The sequence below is a fragment of the Astatotilapia calliptera genome, chromosome 23 (assembly GCF_964374335.1).
Source record: "Astatotilapia calliptera chromosome 23, fAstCal68.1, whole genome shotgun sequence".
Lineage (NCBI taxonomy): Eukaryota > Metazoa > Chordata > Actinopteri > Cichliformes > Cichlidae > Astatotilapia > Astatotilapia calliptera.
This window is the reverse complement of record NC_137443.1, coordinates 7,197,296-7,208,795: the sequence shown is the minus strand read 5'-3', so window position 1 is coordinate 7,208,795 and position 11,500 is coordinate 7,197,296. Positions and strand designations below refer to the sequence as shown.

At 44.3% G+C, this 11,500-nt stretch overlaps 1 long non-coding RNA gene across 1 annotated transcript; it reads left to right on the top strand.

Moving 5' to 3' along the window:
• Positions 1-5,754: 5,754 nt before the first annotated feature.
• On the top strand, positions 5,755-6,985 carry LOC145424260 (uncharacterized). The gene is made up of 2 exons (XR_013905280.1): positions 5,755-6,566; positions 6,647-6,985. It is a non-coding gene; the product is annotated as an uncharacterized LOC145424260 (long non-coding RNA).
• Positions 6,986-11,500: the final 4,515 nt, after the last annotated feature.

The window sequence follows — 11,500 nt, the reverse complement described above, 5'->3', positions numbered from 1 at the left end:
CTGGCAAATCCCAAGGACGTGTCCGACCAAACTCTGAGCGCACACGGCCCTTAGCCGGCGACAAAGCTTTTCAGCCCCGCTTTCTAACTAATAGTAACACAAATTTCCTGCTTTAACGCACGGGGACGGATCAAACACCGCCACTTTTTTCCTAATAACTAAGACGGATCACACACCGCCACTTTTCCTAATAACTAAGACGGATCACACACCGCCACTCTTTTTTTTTCTTTTTTTTCTAATAACTAAGACGGATCACACACCGCCACGGATGAAACACAGATTCTATTAATCCGTAACAAACGTCTCCTGCTTTAACGCACCGAGATATCCTTACGGGGCGCTAAACATCAACTTGGAGTTCTTACAAAAGTCTCTTGCTTTAGTCGCTCACAGTACGCTAAACATCAACTTGGAGTTCTTAAAAAAGTCTCTTGTTTTAACGCACTGAGACGGACGCTAGCCGCCTTTTTCTACTGAGTGAATTTACACTGGGATACGTTCAACTTAGCGAACAGATAATTTAGGCTTTAAACAATATGCACGGTTCGAAAATAAACAGGTCGTGCTTACCTTTTAATCATGTGAGCTAGCTCTCTGTTCGCCTCGTTTCACGATCTCAGCTCTGCCAATTCATCTCTGGGCCTCGAGCGAATCCCGCGGGTTCGGCACCAAAACTGTTGAGAAATCAGTTTTACCCCGGTTCTTTTTATTCCTCGAGCATCCAGAGATGGCACCGGACTCAGTAGTCATTTTTACAAAATCTTTATTCATCTTCATTCATCTTTACTCTTCTTCATTTAAGCATGCACTTCTAGAAGGGAAGACGAGGCCGGTGTCCCTCTGCAAAAATCTTCACCCCTTTGTTAGTTACAGCCAGCTTTATATAGGGACAAAGAGGGAGACAAAGTAGATTAGATAAAACCCCCCTTACGGTGTGCTGCAAACTCTGTCTGTGTCTATGTGCACGAGCACGTGAATGCCTACATGTGCACGTTCCCACGTGTCTATGTGAGTGCTCGTGTGTGACTGTGTACGCATACCTGTGTGTATGTGTGAGTGCACATGAGTGAGTGTGCGTGTGGATGTGTGTGCATGACCGTTAAAACACTGTGGGTGTAAGTAACTCCCTAGGTCATAAAACTCCCACCTTAAAACATCCTCTGGGGAATTTCCACTCAGTGGGGGAGAAGCCTTCTAAAATCTACTCCTAAATTCACAACACAATAAGGCCTTCATTACTTTACAGACAGTGTCTCTACAATAATTCTACATTCTATGATAACATATTTCTAAACTCTACATCAGCTAAATATTCTACAATCCACAAACACAGCAAGCTGAAAGTCAGTGATGCTGCTCGGTTTGCAGTCCTGAATATCACGGCACAAGCAGGATCCACTGCACTGTTAATGTTAGCTATGTTATATTGCTGCCTCTGTTCGGTGGTGTCGAGCCAAACGGACTTTAACGTGTGTTTGAACGAGCTGACGGTTCACTCGTTAAGCTGAAAGAAAGATGCTTTAATCACAGCAGTCACACATGTGTCCACTGTACCATCTGGGAACTCTTCTTGTTTCGTAATAACACAAACACTAAATCCTCCTTCTTTTGTGCTGTTTTGTAGCAGTGTATACACCTGAGACTGCCACCTGTCTGTCTGTCCTGCACTCTCTCTCTGTTTCTTTCTCTCTGATTGTGGAATAAAAGTATGAACATGTGTTTATAAGTTACACTTGTGTTTGAATCCTGCAGCTTATCCCACATTTGATGTCCATGTGTGACGACTGCAAGTGTCCAGAGTGAGGACAGACTGAGGGACACACTGCTGCACATCATCTGTGAGGCTTTGCAGCCCTGATGATCCACCAGGACAAACTCAACAGTGTGTGAGGAAGAGGAGGAGGAAGAGCCAGCAGCAGCTGACAGATGGAGAGAATAGGCAGACTGTTCCCTGTTTGTGAAGGACTGCTAGGAAAGTTTAACATAACTGTCTGTCCTGAATCAGTCTTATTAGGTAATGTTCAAATAATTTTATCCTCCCAGTGTTTTCAGTGTGGGAGAAAGTACTCAGGGCCTTCAAGTTACACACTATGAAAGGCAGCAACAAGTGTAATATTCAGAAACCTAAAGTATGTATCTGCAGCAGAATGGACCTAAAAATAAATGTTTGTTTCAGTTCTATGAAGCTTTGAGTATTTTGGATTAGTAGCACTGCTGTGTTTGTTGCTGTCACGGTTTGCAAGCCGTGTGGAATTATGTAGGACCAGGACGCGGCAGCTCTGGTGCAGGTGAGTATTTATTAAATGAAAGAAATACAAACAACAAAGGCACTGGGAACATGAAACTGAAACCTAAACTGGGTAAACTAACAACACAAACCAGAAACGAAGATGCAGGGAGGTCCGGGGAAATACATACGGAGAGATGCAGGGAGACCAAGGGGAAACAACACAGACGAACCAGCAACTACCATGACAGAAGACACAACTTAAATACACTCAGAGAACACAGGGAGATTACACACAGGTGGGGAACACAGCTGGGAGTGATTACGTGACGAGTGTAGGGAGACAAACTGAAAACACTCACATAAGACGCAGACCTTCACAATAAAACAGGAAACACATACACGCAATAACATAACACACCAACTTAACACAGACTGGGGGACACAGAACATAGGAACATGAACCATGAAACAGAAGAGTACAAACACCCAAGGTAACCAAAACCACAGAATACTAATAAACTAAACATAAACACGGAGTCGCAGACTCCGGATCATGACAGGACTCCCCCGCTCAAAGGCTGGCTCCAGACAGCCCAACAAGAAACAAAACAGCCAGAAAAAACAGAAAACAACACAACCAGGGCGGGCGGCGGGGGTCCCCAGCTGACGAGGCAGGAAGCAAAGGCCGGAGCGGTCCCTCGGATCCTCCAGCGGAGACAGGAGACGAAGGCCGGAGCGGTCCCTCGGACCCTCCAGCGGAGACACGAGATGAAGGCTGGACGGGCCCCTTGGACCCTCCAGCAGAAGCCAACACAAAGCCAGTAGGTATGGAGTCCTCTGGCAGACACGAAGGCAACTGGCAATGCACTGAGCACGGGCTCTGCCCAGGCAACGCTGACATGGTGCAGTTCTCAGGTGGCTGCTTAAACTTCAGGGGTCCAGAATCAGCTGGGGACTGAGACCTAGCCTCTGGGGAAGCCCTGGAGCAGCAAACTGTGCCAATGGTGGCTAAACTATGAAAAGCACCTTGAGTTGGACTTTCTCCCTGCATGGAGTGAATGAGTGAAACTGGTAATACCGGAGCCTCAACTACAGGTGACACCGGAGGCGCAGGGGCCTGAACTACAGGTGACACCGGAGGCGCTGGGGACTGAACTGAAAGTGACACCGGAGGCGCTGGAGCTACAGGGGCCTGAGCTACTGGTGGCACTGGGAGTGGCTGCGGGGTAGCTAACCGAGCTGAGAGTGGCTGCGGGGTAGCTAACCGAGCTGAGAGTGGCTGCGGGGGAGCTAACTGAGCTGAGAGTGGCTGCGGGGGAGCTAACTGAGCTGAGAGTGGCTGCTGAGCAGGTGATATGCTGTTCACAATATCATCTGCCGCACAGAACACCGCCCCTGAATGAACAGTCATACAGTCCGAAAATGGAAAAGAGTCCTCACTCACCACAGCCGGCAAATTAGAAGTCCGAACGTCAGGCTGTGGGGTGGCGCGCTTGCGGCGCGATCGGCGTTTCCTCCCCGCAGACGGCTCCGACGGGCCGGGCAAGATCACATCTGGCGAGTCGGGCAGCGAGGCAGGAGTGGCTGAGAGAAGGTGGGGTGTGTGCCGGAGAAAAGCCTGCATGGTCGGAGGAAGCGATTTTAGTAGCCATGGCAGGCCGGAAAAGAGCCGTTGTAGCCGACTTTCCACGGTGCGGCAAAGCTCCTCTGGAGGGTTCTCAAGCCACAGCCCGAGGAGAATCTCCACGTTATATGTAACGTCGTCCCGGAGCTCCTCGGACAGATGTACTGCCGCTGGGTCCATGGTGGCTGGTTCGTACTGTCACGGTTTGCCGGGGCAAGCCGTGTGGAATTATGTAGGACCAGGACGCGGCAGCTCAGGTGCAGGTGAGTATTTATTAAACGAAAGAAATACAAACAACAAAGGCACTGGGAACATGAAACTGAAACCTAAACTGGGTAAACTAACAACACAAACCAGAAACGAAGATGCAGGGAGGTCCGGGGAAATACATACGGAGAGACGCAGGGAGACCGAGGGGAAACAACACAGACGAACCAGCAACTACCATGACAGAAGACACAACTTAAATACACTCAGAGAACACAGGGAGATTACACACAGGTGGGGAACACAGCTGGGAGTGATTACGTGACGAGAGTAGGGAGACAAACTGAAAACACTCACATAAGACGCAGACCTTCACAATAAAACAGGAAACACATACACGCAATAACATAACACACCAACTTAACACAGACTGGGGGACACAGAACATAGGAACATGAACCATGAAACAGAAGAGTACAAACACCCAAGGTAACCAAAACCACAGAATACTAATAAACTAAACATAAACACGGAGTCGCAGACTCCGGATCATGACAGTTGCATCATATTGCTGTAATTGTTTATATGCTTTATATATTCTGAGGTAAGTTGATCTATAGTGTTACATCATATTCTATAAGGATGTTATGTGTTTGTATACTTTCTGCCCAGTTTGACCCATTCAGCAGAAGTCAGCCTGTTTAAGGCTCTGATATCTATTCTGTATGACTTAAAGCAGTTATGACATGGTCTGATTTTCTCACCCAATAAAGGAATATTTCATATATCAGTCTACTCTTCATTCTATCAGAAACAGTTATCACAGCTTGTACATTTTCTTTTTATAAATATATGTAAGCAATGAGCCAAATTTAGTAATGCCAACATACTGAAGTAACAACATTTGTCTCTTATATATGATACACCTATATATGCACTGTCAAAGATACTTGTCTTTGAGTGAAGATTTAAGGTGATAAGACATATAAATAACTGCAACTTGAATCTGTACTGAGGCTCAGTATTTGGCACAGAGTTCATGTTCACTGCTGTAATAGCTAATAATGATTAATATAATAACTATAATATTGGCCATATTATATTTACATTACCAAAGTGATATGACTTTAGTCTCATGAACAACATCAGCTAATTCTTATTTACTAACTAATCTTAAATGACTATTCAGTACAGAAATGAAGCCCAAAAATCATGTTTTACTGTCCTGTGGTCTCAGCCTCAGATACTTATCAAATCACACAAAGCTCTTGTAGAAACAAACAAACAAATGAACAAAATATATTCTCCCCCATTTCTGTCAAACCAAGTTGTATGACACGTTTCCAGCGGTTAGTATCATGGTTGCTAGGCAACCTGGGAAGCGCGACGGAGACTAGACCGTCCCATACAGACAAACTTGCCGTTTATTTTGCAAATCGAGCTCAACACTGCCCTTAGCGTCCTGGGCCCTGTTTCAGGAAGCCGGTTTAGTGGAAAAACTGAGTAAGTATACCCTGAGTTAACGAAAACTCTGGTTTTTCGGTTTCACAAAGCGAGTTCAGCTGAAGCCTGAGTGAGTCACTATGACGACACACGCCGTGAAGCTAACCTGCTCCCTAGCAGGTTTACTACAACTAACCCTGACTGTCTCCGCCCCTTTGTCGGAAACCTGACAGTAGGAAGTGTCAGACATGGCGTGCCCCGTCCTTGAAGAGCCAGTAGATCGTGAAGCCCAAATTCTCTGCAGAGCTCTCCGCCGGGAGAGAGTGATCAGAGCGCGTTTGGACATTTTATCATTTCCTGATGAGTTTCTGTGCGAACGTTACCGTTTTTCAGCACAATCTATAATTTATTTGAATAACATCCTCAGGCCATATATTACGCATGTGACACATCGCGGACATTCTCTCAGTTCTGTACATATTATTTGTATTGCACTTCGGTTTTTTGCAAACGGGAGCTTTCTGTATAATATTGGTGACGCTGAGCACGTTTCCAAGGCTACCGTCTGTCGGGCAGTCAGGAATGTTACAGTTGCACTGAAACGTCTCCTGTACTCGTGTGTGGTGTTCCCCGGTCATAGACCCACAAGATTTATCAAAGAGGGATGCCACAAAATTGCAGGTATCAAGGTGACCAAAACGTAATGTATGATGTGGTGATACTTGGACTACTACTTAAATTCTACATTTATTTTCAGGGTTCCCAGGCGTGTACAGATGGCACTCACATTCCAATCATTGCTCCTTCAGTAAATGAAGGAGACTATGTGAACAGGAAGTCTTTCCACAGCATTAATGTACAGGTACATAGTTCCCTGTAGCATTTCAAACTAACAAATTATTTCATTATAGTAATGGATGCTAATTTGTGTTCTCTGCACTGTGAAGATCATATGTGATGCTGCCAACATTATCACAAATGTGGAAGCCAAGTGGCCAGGCTCTGTCCATGACTCACAAATATTCCGTGAATGTACACTGAGCACAAAATTTGGACATGGTGAGTTGAGAATACTTTAAAATATATAAAGACCAATTGCTCCAGGGACATTTGAACTGAAGTGTATCCTTCTGTCTTAGGAGAGTTCACTGGCTACTTGCTTGGTGATAGGGGGTATCCATGTTTACCCTATTTGCTCACCCCTTACCCTGACCCTGAACCGGGCCCACAGCAGCGATATAACCTGGCTCATTGCAGGACAAGAGCCAGAATTGAAATGACTATCGGAATGCTTAAGGCCCGGTTCCAGTGCCTGCAAAGACTCAGGGTCACCCCAGAAAGGGCATGTGACATTATTGTGGCATGTGTGATTCTTCACAACATTGCCACAATTAGAGGAGAACACTGTCCTTCTGAACCAAACATCAGCAGTGATCCAAACCATGAACATCCTGACCCTCCCACGGACATACAAGATGGAAGTGCAGTCAGAGACACCACATGTCACAATCATTTCCTTTGACCCATCACCTCAACATGTTGAAAGAAGAATAAACAGGTTTTTTGTTCAACTGGCTTTATTGGTCGCCTGTGTTTCCTGTACACAAAGTATTAAAAGATGTAAACCTCATAAAGTGTCTCTGTTGCTTCCTCCTCTGTAACAGCTGTCAATGTTTCTTCATTATTTTCCTGTAGTAAAGAAATAGACAACATTGCTGTTCTACTGTGAACTCATATAATCTGTGGAGTATTACTCACAACTGCATGTTGGTCTGGCTCAACAGGAGGCTGCACCAGATGCAGTACACCACCACCATCAACTGATAGAATATGAGGTTTATACAGGTCACTTATAACTTACAAGGGACCAAATGGCAATTAACAAACATATAGCACTCAGCTTACACTTCATTGTCATTATGCTCTCAAAGACAACCAAGAGTGAGGCAAGGCAAAATCAGTCGGAAAATAACTTCACTACAAAATAATCCATTATGGTAAAGAGTTTATCAAATGAATGAGTCGCACTGCAAAGGTGACTGTGAAGAAAGGATGTATGCACATCATGTATTATTTTGAATTTACCCCCTATGTAGGCACTTGTGTCTTGCGGGGTTATTGACTCAGAGGATGTCCCCACAGAGATGCCTTCGGCCACAGGGCGCCCACTGTTTTGGCTGAGGGCCAACTGCTCAGCCTCTGTGAGTGGTGGTGGTGGAGGACCCCCACCTGTTTTTCGGGCCTCCGCTTTTTTTCTGTTGGCTATAACGGGCCACATTTGAGCATACAGAGTAAGCAAATATGTACTTGTAATGTGCTCAGATAATTTCAATAAGTGCTTACAGAAAGAAAATTAATGTAGCCTCTAACTGCAATTGATTTACATGGGACAAACAGACCAAGCACTATGGCTCATAATACAATTACACCTTACCTGTTTGGACTATATTTTTATATTTCATTTTTACTTGCTGCCAGGAACGTTTGGGGCCTGTTGGGTTGCACCTGCGCTCACATCACGTCACAAAATAAAATGTATAAAATAACAAATAAAATCTAATAAAATAACGTGTTAAATGGGTGGAAATCCCTAGATCAATGTTTAAATTAACACTCACGCATTGACTCTGTCGGCTATGTTTTGCCATGCATGCTTCCTTTCTTTCGCAGCTGAGGCTGTGTTACTTTTTTCCGCGGAATTTGCATGTTATCGGCATATGCTGCCATCAGAATTTCGGCCTCAAGCGCTGTAAAATACATTGACCGCGCCTTCTTTCCCTCCGTCTCCATGGTGACTCGCTTAATCTGTGCTCCGCTTATCAGGGCTTTATGTATCCTCGTGCGCGTGCTTAACTTGGGGTTAAAGCAACTCCGCGTTGATTGAACTAATTGTTATCAGCCTTTCTGAAACCGAATATTCTGAGTTGGACAGTTCGGGGTTACTCAACCCTGCGTATCGTTTTTCACTCTGAGTTTTCTAAACCGGCTTCCTGAAACAGGGCCCTGGAGCACTTCCGTTGTGTTTTGGAATTTGCATGTGTTTTGGAGTTTGCACGTGCTTTGGAGTTTGCACGTGCTTTGGAGTTTGCACGTGCTTTGGAGTTTGCACGTGCTTTGGAGTTTGCACGTGCTTTGGAGTTTGCACGTGCTTTGGAGTTTGCACGTGCTTTGGAGTTTGCAAGTGTTTTGGAGTTTGCATGTGTTTTTTAGTTTGCATGTGTTTTGGAATTTGCATGTGTTTTGGAGTTTGTACGTGCTTTGTCTCTAGGGGCCACCGTAGGTTTCGGCTGTCTTTTCTTTCCATCCACATCACCACATTGTATTAATTGGTGTGTCTCCATTTTTCTTCAAAATATTACAAAATCCAAACGCTGAACTGCACCTATGCCACACAGCTTCATTCCAACGCATCAACTTGATGACATTCGCTTCGTAAACCCTGGACACACACAATTGACAGGAGCAATATCCCCCACTAACTGCCTATTAAACCTAACTAACTTAACCTAGTCTTCCGTACATACTAGCGGTGGGTATTTATGTACCTCCATACCGTCAGCTGTGAGAAAGAAAAACTGTCTTAAACACAAACTGCGGCGGTACTCCCAAGCCAATGGCTTCAGCCGCCTGATGCACAATAACTAGAAAGCAAATCAGTACAATGCCTTGTGCAGCTGCACTGCTAAAACCTAACAGGGGAATAAGACTCCTGAAAGAAATCTGTTTTGTGTAGCCAAAGGCTTAATCTAAAAGCTGCGTGGACAAAGGCAACAGCAAACTATAAAACTATCATCAATAAAACTCACATATTTATAAATAATCCAATAAAACCTACAAACCTTTCTGTTGACAATTTGTTGCGGCTCTTTCAACCAATGGCCGCGGCAGGCTAAACATGAGGACACCGATGACGCGCAACAATTAACGCGCAAAATACACTTCTGTATCATTTGCTTCTTTATTTCCGCATGCAACTGTCTGAACCACAAATCAGCATATGGGTTTAACTATCAAACAAACGCACAGACTGCACAAACAAATAACTGCAACTTACGAATAACTGCACTAGCTACTATGTCAAAATTACAAACTGGTCTATGGCATCAATTAGTGCACAAATATACAAACACCATCAAGTTACAGTCCAAATATATCACAATCATTCAAGCTGCTATCAATTGCGATCACGTTGTGTTCAATTTGCATTCATATTGCGATAATATTACGATTATGTTGCGGTATGTTGCAGTCAACAGAAAGTTTTGCCTCGTGCTCACCCTACCTTCTGCTCATCACATCAGGTGCTGTAAACAAGTGAGTGCAACCACATTTATCTTATACCACACCCATGAGACACGCCCCACACCCATGCACCAATACAGTGAGTCCATTTAAACCAACCCACTTAGTCAGAAGGGAACAACTCATATGGCTCCTACACCCATGTTTGCCTACTGGTGGTGGTCAGAGGGCCCGGTGGCGCCAGTGTCTGGCAGCTTCGCCTCTGTCAGTGCGCCCCAGGGCAGCTGTGGCTACAACGTAGCTTGCCATTGCCAGTGTGCAGTGTTGGGAAGGTTACTTTTGAAATGTATTCCATTACAGAATACAGAATACATGCCCTAAAATGTATTCTGTAACGTATTCCGTTACGTTACTCAATGAGAGTAATGTATTCTGAATACTTTGGATTACTTAACATATTATCATGCATTTTACAACTACGTGAATGTACTATTGCTGTGTGATTTATTACTATTACTGAAGGTCCGCGGCTCCGAACCGTAGTAAAGGGACCTCTGACTAATACAGTGGGTTCCGTGTCGGGCTTGTAGCCGAAAAATGGCTTTACTTTGTTGTCTGGGTCAACTCTGCTTGCTAGAGACAGAGAGAAGCGTTGAAAGGTTGCTCCAACAGAACTTATTGTTTCGGAGGAAAACACAAACACAGCGTACAGTCGAGTCTTAATAGCTGACTTACAACTGGGCTCGTCAGGCACTCTTCTTGGCTGCAGTGGTTATTATTATATTTACATGCTTCCAGCTCCCGTTTTTGCTCGATGACAACTCGTACTTTTCGACTCTCCTTTTTCTTCCACCTCGCGCTCACAGACACATAACGAGTATGGCAGTCCATTCTCCCTGCAGCACGGACTACACTGCCCATGATGCTACATTCTTTAGGGCTATGCCTGTAGCATTCTGCCTATTAGCTTAGCACAACAACAACAACAACAAAAAGGCGCTCTCTCACCCAGGAAACACGCAGAGCGTCCCCCTGTAACCATGGCAACCGCAACGCTGCCGCCTGGAACTACAGAACATAGCTGTCAAACAAAACCGAAACAGCCCTGACCTGCGACAATATGAAACAGGAAAGTACCGCCGTGTAATCCATTTATTTCAACAAAGTGACTGTATTCTAAATACCACCTTTTTAAACGGTAACTGTAACGGAATACAGTTACTCATATTTTGTATTTTAAATACGTAACGGCGGTACATGTATTCCGTTACTCCCCAACACTGCCAGTGTGTGAAGTCCTTAGGGACCGAGTAAAGCGCTATACAAATGCAGGCCATTTACCATTTTGTCATTATATCATTGGAGCATGGTTATCATAACAATATCATAACAATGCAAAATTATGTTAATAAATGAAAAGAAATACGCCATCTTATATTCAAGTAATCACAAGCTATTTTAAACCCTTTGTACCCCATGACACACTTAGAAATATTGCTGATTTAAAAATCCCGACACACATATGGAAGCTTTATATTGCAGAAAGTGTCTATTTTTGCTTACCTTGATCTTCCTGTGGTTTGACTTTGACTAAAGTTCAATTTGTGTTATTTTAAGTAGGAAGAGGAGTGCAAATGAGTGACAATAGTGAGCAATGGGAAGAAGGAGCAATAATGATATGCACAGCACTCTATTAATGTATCCATCTATTACACATGACGCATAATAGTTTTAGATTGTAAGAATTTGTA